Below are 14,100 nucleotides of genomic sequence, written 5' to 3'. Positions count from 1 at the left end.
AAGTTAACTGATCAAAGTATTCTATAATAGACATACTTCTATCTGACAATGTGAATGTTACTTTCTTTGCATTATTACTATTATTATTGCTTAATAATTCGTTGCAGCAATAGTCTGATTTCTTTTCTGAATGTATTTATTTTCTTTCATTCTTTATGAGGTTTTTGTTCTCAGTTCTTATGTTAAATATTATTATTATCATGAAATTTAGCCTTTTAATTCTGTGAAGGCAAAAGTGGAAACCTAATATACACATGTATATGTAAGAAAAATAAATTAAAAAAAATAAAAATTATCAAAAAAAAGAGAATATACTTACTGTGTTTTGAACTTCTTTCGAAAATAACTTAATGATCTTTAAAAACTTTTGCAGTGCACCTAACATCCTCTCATGGCATACCAGTTGAAAATTGCTGCTTTAGAGGAACTTGAGATGACAGTGCATCCTGGAAAGAAGATGGTGCTGTTAAAACAAGGAATCATAAAAGAGGTAAAGTCCCCATCTTTTTAAAATGCTGCATACATATGGAATGTATATGTGTACAGCATGGTATACATACACCATAATTTATTAATCCATTCATGGGTCAGTGGGCACTTGGGCTTCTTCTAAGACTTCACAATTATGAATTGAGCTGCAATGAACAATCTGATGCAAATATCTTTGTTGCCAAGTTATTTTTTGTCTTTTGGATATATACCTGTAGAGGAATTGCAGGATCCAATGGCAGGTCTACATTTAGATCCCTGAGTGTTCTCCAAACTTCTTTCCAAAAGGAATGTACTAGCTTTCATTCCTACCAGCAGTGCAGAAGTGTTCCCTTTTTTCCATATCCACACCAACATCTGTAGTTTTGGGATTTTTAGATGTGGGCTATTTTTACTGGAGTTAGATGATATCTCAAAGTGGTTTTGGTTTACATTTCTCTGATGATTAAAGATGATGAGCATTTTTTCATGTGTCTTTAGATCATGTGCCTGTATTCTTCAGAAAAGCTTCTGTTCATGTTTCTTGCCCACAATGGAATGGGATCACTTATTCTTTTCTTATTAATAAGTTTGAGTTCTCTGTGGATTCTGGTTATTAGACCTTTGTCAGAAATATAACCTGCAAAAATCCTCTTCCATTCCGAGGGCTATCTACTTGCTTTACTTACTATCTTCTTGGCAGTGCAGAAGCTTTTTAGTTTGATCAGATCCCAGTAATGTATTTTTGATGTTGATTCAATTCCCCCAGGGGTCCTCCTCATAAAGTATTCTCCCAGGCCCATTTTTTCAAGTGATTCCCTTGCACTCTCTCAAAAAATTTTTATAGTTTCATGTCTTAAGTTTAAGTCCTTTAACCAGTGAGAATCAATTTTTGTTAGAGGAGAAAGGTGTGGGTCTACTTTCAGTCTTCTACAAGTAGCCAGCCAATTCACCCAGCACCATTTGTTAAATAGGGAATGTTCCCCCCAATTTATATTTTTGAAAGGCTTATCAAAGATCAAATGATGGTAAGTGTCTGGGTTCATCTCTTGGTTTTCAATTCTGTTCCATACGTCTACCTCTCTATTTTTTTGCCAGTACCATGCTGTTTTGATCACTATAGATTTATAGTATAGTCTGAAATCTAGTAGCATGATACCTCCTGATTTGTTTTTATTTCTGAGTAATGTCTTGGCTATTTGAAGGTTTTTCTGTTTCCATATAAAATGAAGTACTAATTTTATCAGATCTTTAAAGTATGACAGAGGTACTTTAATAGGGATTGCATTAAATCTGTAGATTGCTTTGGGAAGTATAGACATTTTAACAATGTTCATTCTTCCCAGCCATGAGCATGGTATATTTTTCCATTTGTTAACATCTTCAGATATTTCTTTTTTCAGAGCTTCATAGTTCTCTTTATAGAGATCTTTCATGTCCTTTGTTAGATACACTCCCAGATAGTTCATCTTCATTGGCACTATTGTAAAGGGGATAGAGTCTTTGATTGTTTTTTCACCTTGATTATTGTTGGTATATATAAAGGCTACAGATTTGTGAGTATTGATTTTGTATCCTGAGATGCTGCTCCTTGATCACTTCTAGGAGTTTAGTAGTTGATTCCGTGGGGTTTTCCAGATATACAATCATATCATCTGTGAAGAGTGACAGTTTGATCTCCTCTGACTCTATTTGAATACCTGCTTGCGAATGGGCAACCTTGTTTACATGGATGGAGCTGGAAAATATTCTTCTCAGTAAAGTATCTCAGGAATGAAAAAAAAATATCCAATGTACTCAGTACTACTATAAAATCAATTTGTAATCATGCACACTTTCATATGAGATCACATGTGATCATATGAATCACAACTATAGCCCAGGATGAAGGAGAGAAGGGGAGGGGATGGGAGGGGAGGGGTGGTTCAGTAGAGGGAGGATTAATGGTGGGACCACATCTATGGAGCATATTGCAAGGGTACAAGTTAAATCTATCAAGTATTGAACATGAATGCCTTAACACTGTGATTAAATAAATGAGGTGAAAGCTATGTTAATTAGTAGGATGTAACCACTCCAATTTGTACAAATAATCAACACACTGGATCCCACAAAGGCATAAATGTATTCATGATCTACGTATATATGATTTAATAAAAAAAAAGGAATCATGAAAGAGTTCTCACAAAATACAAACACAACATTAAATAGGAAGATCCCTAAACTAATCTATAAATTCATTGCAGGACAAATAAAAGTCCCAGCAAAATATTCACGGAACTTGAAGAAGATTGTAGAATGTATCTTGAAAAGAAAATTGGCAATGAAGCTTTGAGGGTTTTCTTGTCCTTGGAGACTCTAGTTCACAAAAGTTATTTAGTTTTCACAGATCACTTTGCAATATCTGATTTCTTGTGTGTGTTTTTATGTTTACATTGCATTTATTCAAAATTTTCAGAAACAGACTTTAATTTTTAGGGCAGTTTTAGGTTCACAGCAAAACTGAACATAAAGTACAGAGGGTTCCTGTCTACCCCTGCCTGTCCCCACGTGGAAGCTTCTTCACTATCAACATCCCTTACTACAGTGGCACATTTGTTACCATGAGTGAAACTACATTGACACATCGTTATCACTGAGAAGCCATAGTTCACACTAGCATTCACTCATTTGCTCACAGTGTTGTACATTCTACAGGTTTGGGGAAAAGTGAAATGACATGTGTCCACAATAATAGCATTATACAGAGCAGCTTCATTGCCGTAAGACTCCTCTGTGCCTCACCTATTCATCCTTTTGTTCTCTTCTTGGGCAACCACTGTCTCCATAGTTTCTCCTTGTCCAGAGTGTCATATGGTTAGAATCATGCAGTATGCAGCCTTTTCATATTGGCTTCCTTCACTTAGTAATATGCTTTTAGGCTTCTGCGATGTCTTTTCATAGCTTTATAGCCCATTTCTTATTAGTGCTGAATGATATTCCATCATCTTTATGTATCATAGTTTATCTCTTCAGTTACTGAAGTACATCTTGGTTGTTCCAAGTTTGGGCAATTATAAATAAAACTGCTGTAACCATCCATATGCTGCTAAAACCAGGGTGTGGACATACATTAGCAATTCCTTTTGGTTGAGTACTAATTGATTTTATTGTTTCAATAAGCTTTTCTGAATTTTTGTTGTTTTTCCTCTCCTACTTTCCATTGGGTAAGTAGAGAGAAATTGTGAAAGATAACTAATGCTTCAACCATCATGAAATGTTAGGCAATCCTATAAAATATGAAGACTATGTGTAAACATGAAAACATTTGTGACATGTTCATATTCATAATTGTAGGAAATTTGTATGCCTTTTGCTAAGTATTGACAGGTAATATGCAAAATAATTGGTGCTATGGTGTGAATGTTTGTGTCTCTCCAAATTCAAATATGTTGAAATCCTAACCTATAAGGTGATGCATATATACTGGGAGGTAGGGCGTTGGGGAGGTGATTAAGTCATGAAGGTGAAGACCTCAAGGTTGGAATTAGTGACCTTATAGAAAAGACCTCAGAGAGCTCCCCATTCTTCCCATTGTGAAAGGACATAGCCAGAAGGGGCTGCCTATGAACCAGCAACAAGAGGGCCTAGAGGACACAATTTGAGGCCCTGAGGCCATCTCCCCCAATTCTTGCATGGCCTAGCACAGGAACCATTAGATCCCCATGAGGGCTTTTGTGCTAAGTCAAAAATTTACATTTATGTCCCTGAGGACTGAAATAGTTCCCACCAAATCAACACATAACTAGTTGTTTATCATCTCTTTTAAACTCTATGGGAAAGCCATGGCTCCTATCATGTGGCTGTGTGTCTGGCTACTTTTTAAAAATCTGCTGTCCTTGCTTGGTGGGTCATTTCCCCTTTGAATGTGTCTAATCATTAGAAAACTCTTTCTTTCATGGAACTTTGAGGTCTCAAACAGTCCCTCATTACAGGCGTGTGGTCCAATCATCTCTTGAATATGAATTGTGTTTAGTCCAATGCCTAGAACACACTATTTATTATCATTTTTGCTACTGTTAACTTTTGCAGTTGCTCTTTCCTTTGCCTGGAACATCTCTCCTCCACATCTGCCTCTCTCTCTCTTTGCCACTTTCTCACAGAAGACATCCATGCTGAACATTTCTAATATTAGTTTCCTCATTTTAAAATCACAGCAACTTTGTATTCCATCAAGACAGTAATATGTATGTATAACTATTTTATCCACTTACTCATAGTCTCATGAATTATCCCTCCCCCCATTAAGAGGTAAACACCACAAGGTCAAGAGACCTCATCTTGCCTGCTCTGTGATTGAATTCCCAGAGCGTGGAATGCTGAAATTGCTCAGTATTATTTATTGAATGATGAATAAATGGATAAAGGTGTGAAATATGGTAAATGAAGCATTTGGTGGGAAAACATCTATAGGACTCCCCTGAGTGATGGAATAATACTATCCAGCACTTATTAAGCACTTGCTGGAAGTTCCAGCAAGTTTATATGCACCTCATTGTGAGACAAGTGCTATAATTGTTATTCTCCCTATTTGCAGATGGAGGCTCAGAGAGGACAATTCACTTCATCAAGATCACACAGCGAGGAGGTGACTGAACCAAGATTTGAATCAGAGCCTATCTGATGTGCATCAGTGCTCTGAAGCATGCTCTAATCTCTTAGTAATCTATGTTTAAGAACCTAAGGAGAAACAATTCACACCAGTAACCAGCTGATCTCTGTTTAAAGGAGAAAATAACCATTTTTAATCATCAGAGATACAAATCAAAAGGGATCTATTAGCATAGAGTATAAATGTCTTAACACAGTAATTAAGTAAACAACATGAGGTATATATTAACCAGTGTGATGTAAGTGTTCCTAATTCTATATGAAATCAGCACATTGTACCCCATAAATGCATTAATGTATACATGATCTATGTGTTTACGAGTTAATAAAAAACAAAACAAAACAAAACCACTTTGAGATATTGCCCAACTCCAGTAAGATTAGCCCAATCACAAAATCCCACCCCAAACTGCAGATGCTGGCATGGATGTGAACAGAAGGGAGCACTTCTACACTGCTGGTGGGATTGCAAACTAATACAACATTTATGGAAAGAAGCATGGAAAATCCTCAGAGAACTAAAAGTTGACCTTCCATTTGATCCCACAATTCCATTACTAGGTATCTACCCAGAAGAACAAAAATCATTTTACCACAAAAACTATTGCATCAGAATGTTTATGGTAGCCCAATTCATAATTGTCAATTTTTTTTTTTTTTTTTTGCAGTTTTTGGCCAGGGCTGGGTTTGAATCCGCCACCTCCAGCATATGGGGCCGGCGTCCCACTCCTTTGAGCCACAGGCACCGCCCAGCCAATTCATAATTGCCAAATCACAGAAGCAACCCAAACACCCATCAACTCATGAATGGATTAACAAATTGTGGTATATGTATGCCACAGAATACTATTCAGCCATAAAAAGATGGAGACTTTACATCTTTTATATTACCTGGATGGAGTTGGAACACATTCTTCTTAGTAAACTATTTCAAGAATGGAAAAAAGTATCCAATGTACTCAATACTATTATGAAACCAATATATAAACACTTACATAGTCATAAGAATGATAAAACACAAATATAGTCTAGCAAGGGAAAGTGGTGAGGAGAGAGGGGAAGGGAAGGGGGGGAGGGTGATTGATGGGAGGAAGAAGGGCATTTGGTGGGGTCTCACCTAATGTGCCCAATGCAAGGGTATATTTCAAAATAACTAAGAGTAAATTTTAAATGTCTTACCACAAAAAATAAGTGTGGTGATGACATTAATCAGTTTAATTTACACATTCCACATTGTATATCAAATCACATTGTAATCCATAAATATATACAGTTATGACTTTAATTAAAAATTAATTTAAAATAAAAGTAAAATAATAAAGAAGAAAACAACAATTTCCCAGAAAATTCAATGGAAGTGATGTCATGGAGTCTCCAAGCCAGGTAATTAGTAGAATTTGTCTGAACTCATCACCTCCAGCCTTCTCCAAAGCTCTCAGAGCCCTTACACAAAGCCCCTGGGCATCCTTCCTGAAGAACACTTCAGAGAAGAGAGTTACAGTCTTGGCTGCCACTAAGGAGCCCAGGGGGACACCTGCCTGCACAACCTGGCCAACTCCATGCATAACAATCCCCAGGAAGCCAATTCCAAGTTTTCTTAGTGAGAAAGCCATGGGATTTTCAGTGACACCTGGGGGCTCATTAAAATTTGACACTCAATTCCCATCTCCATATCATTTGAGTAAATTACAGAGTCCATCATGGACCAGCCACAGAGCTGCAGACAGATGAGGCTTGATCCACACCTGAGAACTGAGGTGGAGATAGAGTTGGTTTTACCCTACTCTGGAGGAATGGTCCCCAGATAGTTTTTCCTTTAGCCTCAAGCTCAAACTTAGGAGACTGAAAAGCAGAAAGAGACATAGGGGTTAATTGGAGGAGGCCCTCTATTTTCCTAAGACAGAAGAGTCCCAGAGCTCTAAACATCCAGGTGCAGACTGCACCATGGCATCATGGACAGCAGAGCCAAAGAATGCAAAGCACTTGGTGCTGAGCGTGCTGCCTGTGACCTCTCCACGCTGCTGGCACAGGTGGAGGTGAAGGTGTCCAGGGCTCTGCGGGAGGCTGAGGCTTCTACATCCTCCATCTTTAACACTTGCCACTCTCTGTTATTTAAATTACTTGTTCAACACCCACCTTCTTTCCCCATTAAACTGGTAGTGAGGATAGGACCACAGAGAGCTTGCTCAACCTTGTGCTCCTGGTCTGGTACCTAATAGGCTCTTAATAAATACTTGCTGAGAAAACAAGCAAAAGGCCCTCTCATGACAGCACTATGGCGAGCCTTGGAGTTTCAAAATCCTTCTGAAATATTCTGAAATATGTGTGCTTACTCCCTAATTTACCTGAAATTCATTTTCAGATGTGGTTGACATTACTAGAACTCACCTGTCCTTGTGTGTGTATCAGGGACATATCAACAGTGTAGATGACTGTCATCTCAGGCTGTTGGGATTGGGGGAAGAAGGTCCTCTGAGAGGTCCTGGCTGTCTTTTTAGGCCTCATGAGCCACTCCCTAACCCCGGCTGCACAAGCTCTTTTCATAGGGACTTTTTCCATTCCTCAGATGGCCAATTATCATCCCACCTCAGGTCCTTTGCACACGCTGTTCTTCCTGCCTCTGCCTCTGGAGCAGAAAGTCTCAACTAAAATGTCACCTCCTCCATCAAGCCCTCCTCATCAGCCTGCCTGGTTTTTCTACTGTTGTGGTTACTGCCATTCCTTCCTCATGCTCCTCACATTCTTGTCTGAAAATCAGTTCTCCATCATCCACCTTCCCGCCACTGTAAAGCCCACAAGGACAATATCACATCTGTGCTCTCCACTGTGTCCTCCCAAAACCTGACTCAGCCATGGGCTCAGATGCTTAGGACACATTTGTTAAACATGTGGTACTTGGGGCTGGATTTCATCTGACCTGGAGATAAGAGTTATCCTATACATTGTCTTTGGGTACCGAGGCTGGTCTTTTTTTTTTTTTTATCATAGTGCAGCTGTTCTGATGCCTCCCTATTACCAAAAAGCAGATGAGGCATGAGGTTTCCTACTTCTGTTTATTGTTAGGCAGCTGCTCATCTCAGAAAGAGGAGGAGATCTCTTGAGCAAGAGGTTGGCCAAGGCCTAGCAAAGCCCTTCAACCCAACTCAAACTTCCAATCTCCAGTGGAAATGTTATCCTATAAATATTTATGTTATACCTGTTCTGTGCTAGAGATGAAAGGTGATGAGACCCAGATTCCACTCCAAGAGCTCCTGGGCAAGGGAGGGAGACAAACGAGCACATAAGTCATTCAGATACCAGGACATAAATACCATGGAGATGGGGCAGGCTCCTGAGACAGTTACAGTCCTTTTTCCTTCTCTGAAACCCCTTCAGATAAAAAGATCCAAAAATAGAATGCCTCTGCAAATAAATCACCATAAACTGTAAAGCGTATCTGCCAGATTTCATGTATTTAAGAACAGGATGAAGAAACAGGGAAATGGCCACAGACTTCCTAGCTTAAGGGCAGGTGCAGTGAAGGGAAGTAGGCGGAGATTTCTTTTCTGAGGGAGGGCTGAGGTCTGACTCCTCTCCTCCCTGCAGCTGTGGGCAAAGGCTCTGGAACACAGCCCTCACTGTGCATGTCTGGCAAATGAAAGACTTGAACTCATATTTATTGGTCATTTCTGGGCCAAGGCCACTTGGCGCTAGCAATGCGGCATCCTGCCTGGGAGAAACGCTGAGCAGAGCTAACAAGCTGCGGTTAAAGGGACTCTGCTACTCGCTGGTGTTTCTCCAGTGACCACACACTGCTTGGCACGTTGTAGATGCTCAATGAATATTTGTGGGACAAACTAAAGATTAATGTCCCTGTTCAAGAGAAATTAAAAATGAAGGGACAGCAGGGAGTTCACCCTGAGCAAACACCTACTCTGCTCCAGGAAGCACACAGTTAACAGGTCTCTCAACCCAATAATCCAGCCCCCTCCCCCCACCTTTTTTTTTTGAGACAGAGCCTCAAGCTGTGGCCCTGGGTAGAGTACTGTGGCATCACAGCTCACAGCAACCTCTAATTCCTGGGCTCAAGCAATTCTCCTGCCTCCGCCTCCCTAGTAGCTGGGACTACAAGCTCCTGCCACATTGCCCACTTATTCTTTGGTCACAGCCATCATTGTTGTTTGGTGGGCCCAGGCTGGATTCAAACCTGCCAGCTCAGGTGTATGTGGTTGGCCCCTTAGCCAATTGAGCCACAGGAGCCCAGCCAATCCAACCCCATTTTACAAAAGAGAAAATGAGGACCAGAGAGGACAAGGTGCAAGTTCCAGGCCACAGCGCCCTCACCAGGCAAAGTGGCAAGATGCTCCATGGTATTTATGTCCTGGGCCCCTGCAGCCCATTCCCTGTCAAGCCAACCCAGTGTCCTATCTCTCTGGGTTTCCAGAAGCAGCAATAAAAGATCTTTCTCCTAATTCTGGCTCCATCTATTGTCTGAATATTTGTCCCTCTGATGTCCCTTCCTGGTATCGGCTGTGGCAAAGAAATGTCTTAAGAGAGAACATCTGTGGATCCAGCCCAATTCCTCCAAATTCTGGGTTTTCTGCTATTCCAGGAGGCTAGAGCTTAGAATCAAGTGTTGGCTGGACCCTCAGTCCAGGGTGACATCTGCTTCTTCCAGGCCAGAGGCCCCAGAACATTTCTGGTCTCTCCTTCCAGCCCTTCCCACCCTGGGCCCCAAAGCAATGGTGCTAAGATGCCTCTAAAGCCCTTCACAGGCTGGCCCCAGTGCTCCTTCCCCATCTCCCTGTCCTCAGTGCCTCTGCTCATGCCGGTCCCTCTGCCTGGGGTGCCCTCTCTTGCTCTGTGTGCCTGGGGACTCTTGTTCACCTTTCAAAGCTCAGTGCAAATGCCACCTCCCCATTTGCTCACCTGCCTTATAGGATCTCATGCTGTTGTGCATACCTTTATTCATTATTTCTGTCAATGTATTTCTGTTGAATATTTGCTATATGCAGGGACCATTCCAGGTGCTGGGAACACAGGACAGCCCCAGCAAGATGTTCTCAGGGTGTGACAGTTTAGCAGGGGACAGAGACTTGTAATTGAGCAATGACAACACCATGTGCTGTGGGGCCCTAGAGGCAGCACAAAGCCAGAAAGGCCGAGCATAGGGTTGGGCAGTCATGGAAGGCTTACCGGAAGAGGTGACTTGAGATCAGGGTCTATTTGGGTGAGTCAGATGGGAGTGAGGGATGTGCAGGGACCTGGGGTGAGAGAGAGGTTGGCACCTACAAGAACTTAAAATGTTCCAATCTCGTTTTAGCCTAGAGATTAAAAGGGAAAATAGGGTTTTGGAAGTGGGGGAAGGAGCTGAGAGAAAGGATTGGAGAAAATAACAAGGAGCAGACTTCACAGAGACTCCTAGGTCTCAGTAAGGCATCTGGTTCTAGGCAGGAGGTGCATGTAATCTGGTTTGTTTAGCAGGATCCTTCTGGTGCTGTATAGGACATGGACTGCAGGGATGAGGGATGAAGCAGGGTGGGTGGTGTAGGGTCCCCCCAGAAATTCGTGTTCACCTGGACCCTCAGAATGTGAAGCCATTTGAATAGGTGGTCTTTTCAGATGTAATTAGTCAAGATTGTCTTGGGTTTGGGGGCTACCCTAAACCCAATGACTAATGTCCTTGCTAGAAATAGAGAGGACAACAGAGACACAGAGAAGAAGGCCATGTGAAAACAGAGGCAGTTAACAGAGGGATCACGTCTCCAAACCAAGGAACTGCCAAAGACTGCTACTGGCCTCCAAAAGCCAGGGAAACAGAATGGAACAAATTCCCCCTCAAAGTCTCTGGACTCAAGAAACCCTGCCAATGCCTATTTCCGGCCTGTGTAGCACAACAAATACATTTCTCTTTATTTTTTTCTTTAGACATGAGGAAAAGAAACACATTTCTGTGTTTCTCAGGTTGGCCACAAACTCCTGGGCTCAAGGGATCCTCCTGCCTCAGCCTTTGGAGTCCCAGCCTATAGCTATAGCCTACAGCTGGGACTCCAGTACATGCCAGTGGACTTGGTAAAATTTCCATTTCTTTTTGTATGACACCTAGTTTGTCATAGCAACCCCAGAAAACCAATACAGAGAAGATTGATGCTGTCTTCCAGATTAGAAGTGTCTACACCAGGCTGGGGTTTGGGGGATGAGGAGTAAACTAATAAGGGATGGGGCTGGACTCTGAGTTCCATTTTGGCCCCAAAGCCAGACAAGTTGAGAATCCTGCCCCAGGCCTCAGGTCTGAGGGGCCTGGGTTTAATGCTGTTTCCTGCTTCCCCCTCCAGTTCTTCAGCCCTGGACAGCTGGGTCCTGGGAAGGGCTGCCCTTGAGGCTCCAGCTTTGACCCTGCCCCTCAGCTTCCTTAGTGCCATACATCAGGCTAGTTCCTGCCACTTTCATAGACTCTTTCTGTAGCAGGACCCTTTCGATCCAAGTGGGTCTCCACCTGCTCCTGGAGCCTGTGCTCTCTTGCCAGGGATGGCCTAGGGGCAGCTTCTGGAGAGTGTGGATAGAGCTTGGGTTTGGGGGTGTCTACACACTAGTCCTTCCCAGCAAGGGAAAGACTCGGGGTTAGGAGACAAGGGGAGGGGCGTGGGCCTCCTTTTGTATCCTATTCTGACCTAGGGACTATTCCAGTTCTGGTCTAGACTTCCCAGGGACAGTCTGTCACTCCCACTTCCTGGACTAAACAGTCCCCTTTGGGACCTCAGAAAGGCCAGGTCTGACTTGGGCATAGAGCACTGTGATGGAAGGTTTTGGGGTTGCCTGTATAGATGTGGGTTGATCCCAGGGAATCCTGACATTCCCCGAAGGCCCCCAAAGGCCCCCTGAGGCCTCCGCCTGTGTCCTGGGTCCTGAAGCAGCATCTAGCTCCAATCAGGTCCCCTGAGATTCCTTTGGAACATGCTGCTGGAGAAGACAGGGATAAAGTAAAGGCGCAGCCGCTGCCACCTTCTGAGCTGACTGTGTGGGTGAGGGGGCTCCAGTTTCCTCGACTCCCCCCTCAGGACAGTCCCTGCTGCTGCCAAGAGGTGTGTGTGCCTCAGGCTGCTTTCCTGGATGAGGTGATGCAGGGTCTGGGGAAGGGCTGAGGGTCATAGAATGTTGATGGTGGATCTTGGACCTAGAATGGGGCCAAATGATGTCTGAGGTGGATTGAGCCTCAGGGATGGCTCTTCCTTGCAGAAGTCTGCACCTGGGATCACTGTGCTTGTTGCCACAGGTCACAGAGTGAAAGCTGAATGGGAAGGACAGCACTGTGTGGTGCTGTGTGTGCATGTCTGCGTGCACCTCTGGGTGTGCTCGGGGCTGGGACCCTCTGCAGGTGTGCGTCCATCTCTGTGGGCAGGTCTCTGCCTCTGTGTAAGGGCATGTAAGGGCCCGGGATTGAACACAGCTAGCGGGGACACGTGCAGGTCATGTGTATGTTTGGCGTAGTGGCAGAGCCTACAGCACCTGAGCATGTAGAGAGGAGGCAGGTGCATGCAGATGTTTGGGGGTGCAGTAGGCACCAGGATCTGTGTGTAGAGGTCGGGGCTGCCCATCTCTGAGCAGAGCTTTCCTGAGGAGCCTCCCCCTCTGCTCTCAGAAACACCTGGGTTTAGCCTCAGAAGCAGAAGGCTGAGCTAGGAGGCACCATGGGTTCTCCCCCTCTCAGCTCTGGGTTGGTCTTCAACATTTCAGGACCCGGACAGGCTGGGCTGAGAACACAGTGTGGAGAAAGGAAGAGGTGGAGGAGGGCTCAGGGAGGTCCAGAGTGATTTTTAAAAAATTGAGATAAAATTCACATAATGCAGACTTAGCCATTTTATTAAAGTGCACGATTCACTGGCATGAAGTACATTCACACCATTGTGCAACCACCATCTCTACCTAGTTTTCAAATATTTTCTTCAGCCCCAAAGGAAACCCACACTCATTAGCAGTCACTCCCTGCCCCTTAGCCTGCATTTGCCTGTTCTATATATTTTATATAAATGGAATCACAACATATGTGACCTCTTGTGCCTGGCTTCTTTCGCTTGGCCTGATGTTTTCAAGATTCACCATCTTATACCATGTATCAGTACTTCTTTCTTTTTTTTTTTTGATTCACGTTAAATTACTAACAAAACATTAACTATTAAGCATTAAGCATTTTAAAATGCACAATTCAGTGGCATTTAATACATGGCTAGTGTTGCGCAACCACCATTTCTACATAGTTCCAAGACATTTTCACCACTCTGAAAGGAAACCTCACACCCTTAGGTTATCACTCCTTAGTCCAACTCACCCACATTCTTTGACAACCAGTAATATGCTTTCTTTCTCTGTGAATTTATCTATTATTGACATTTCATATAAATGGAATCATATAACAGGTGGCCCTTGAAATCTGGCTTCTTTCACTTGGCATAATGTCTTTGAGGTACATTCACATCTTGATTGGTGCTTCATTCCTTTGTATGGCTGAATAATATTCCACTGTACAGGTGGATCCCATTCTGTTTATCCGTTCATCCACTGATCCATTTTGCATTTCAACATAAATTTTGTATTTTGCATTAACCTTGTTTGCAGCCTGGAGAGAAAGAGAGAGGGAGAGAAGCCGTGGTGGAGGGAAAGTTTCCTGATGGAGCAGGTACAGGGAGGGTAGCCGCCTTCGCCGAGAACTTGGGCAGATCTGACTCTGTGGCCACTCAGCGAAGGAGATGAGAGAAGCCATAGCTCAGAGCTAAGGTTTCTGCACTCATCAGGAGGTTGGGGATCAGAGGATCGGGGTAGAGGTGGAGGAGAAGGAAGGAGATTCAGAGGAGAGCATTCACAAGTGACCAGACATAGACAGCCCAGCTGGGGTCAGAGATGTGACTCTGTGGTGATGCCAGTTAGTACTTCAGCCTTCTGAGGAGCCCGTAGGAGTTAGACCAAACAGCAACAACAGTGTTTAACTACTTAATGTGCATCACATCA

The 14,100-nt window shown here is 43.1% G+C and overlaps 1 pseudogene; it reads right to left on the bottom strand.

The window, feature by feature from the left end:
* LOC100953277 overlaps positions 1–7,557 on the bottom strand; it is a 9,921-nt pseudogene extending 2,364 nt beyond the window's left edge.
* Positions 7,558–14,100: the final 6,543 nt, after the last annotated feature.

Source organism: Otolemur garnettii, unplaced genomic scaffold (assembly GCF_000181295.1).
Source record: "Otolemur garnettii isolate 467f Iridium unplaced genomic scaffold, OtoGar3 scaffold00105, whole genome shotgun sequence".
In the NCBI taxonomy this organism is placed as follows: Eukaryota; Metazoa; Chordata; class Mammalia; order Primates; family Galagidae; genus Otolemur; species Otolemur garnettii.
Note: the sequence above shows the minus strand (reverse complement) of the source record. Positions and strands in the feature narration are given on the sequence as shown.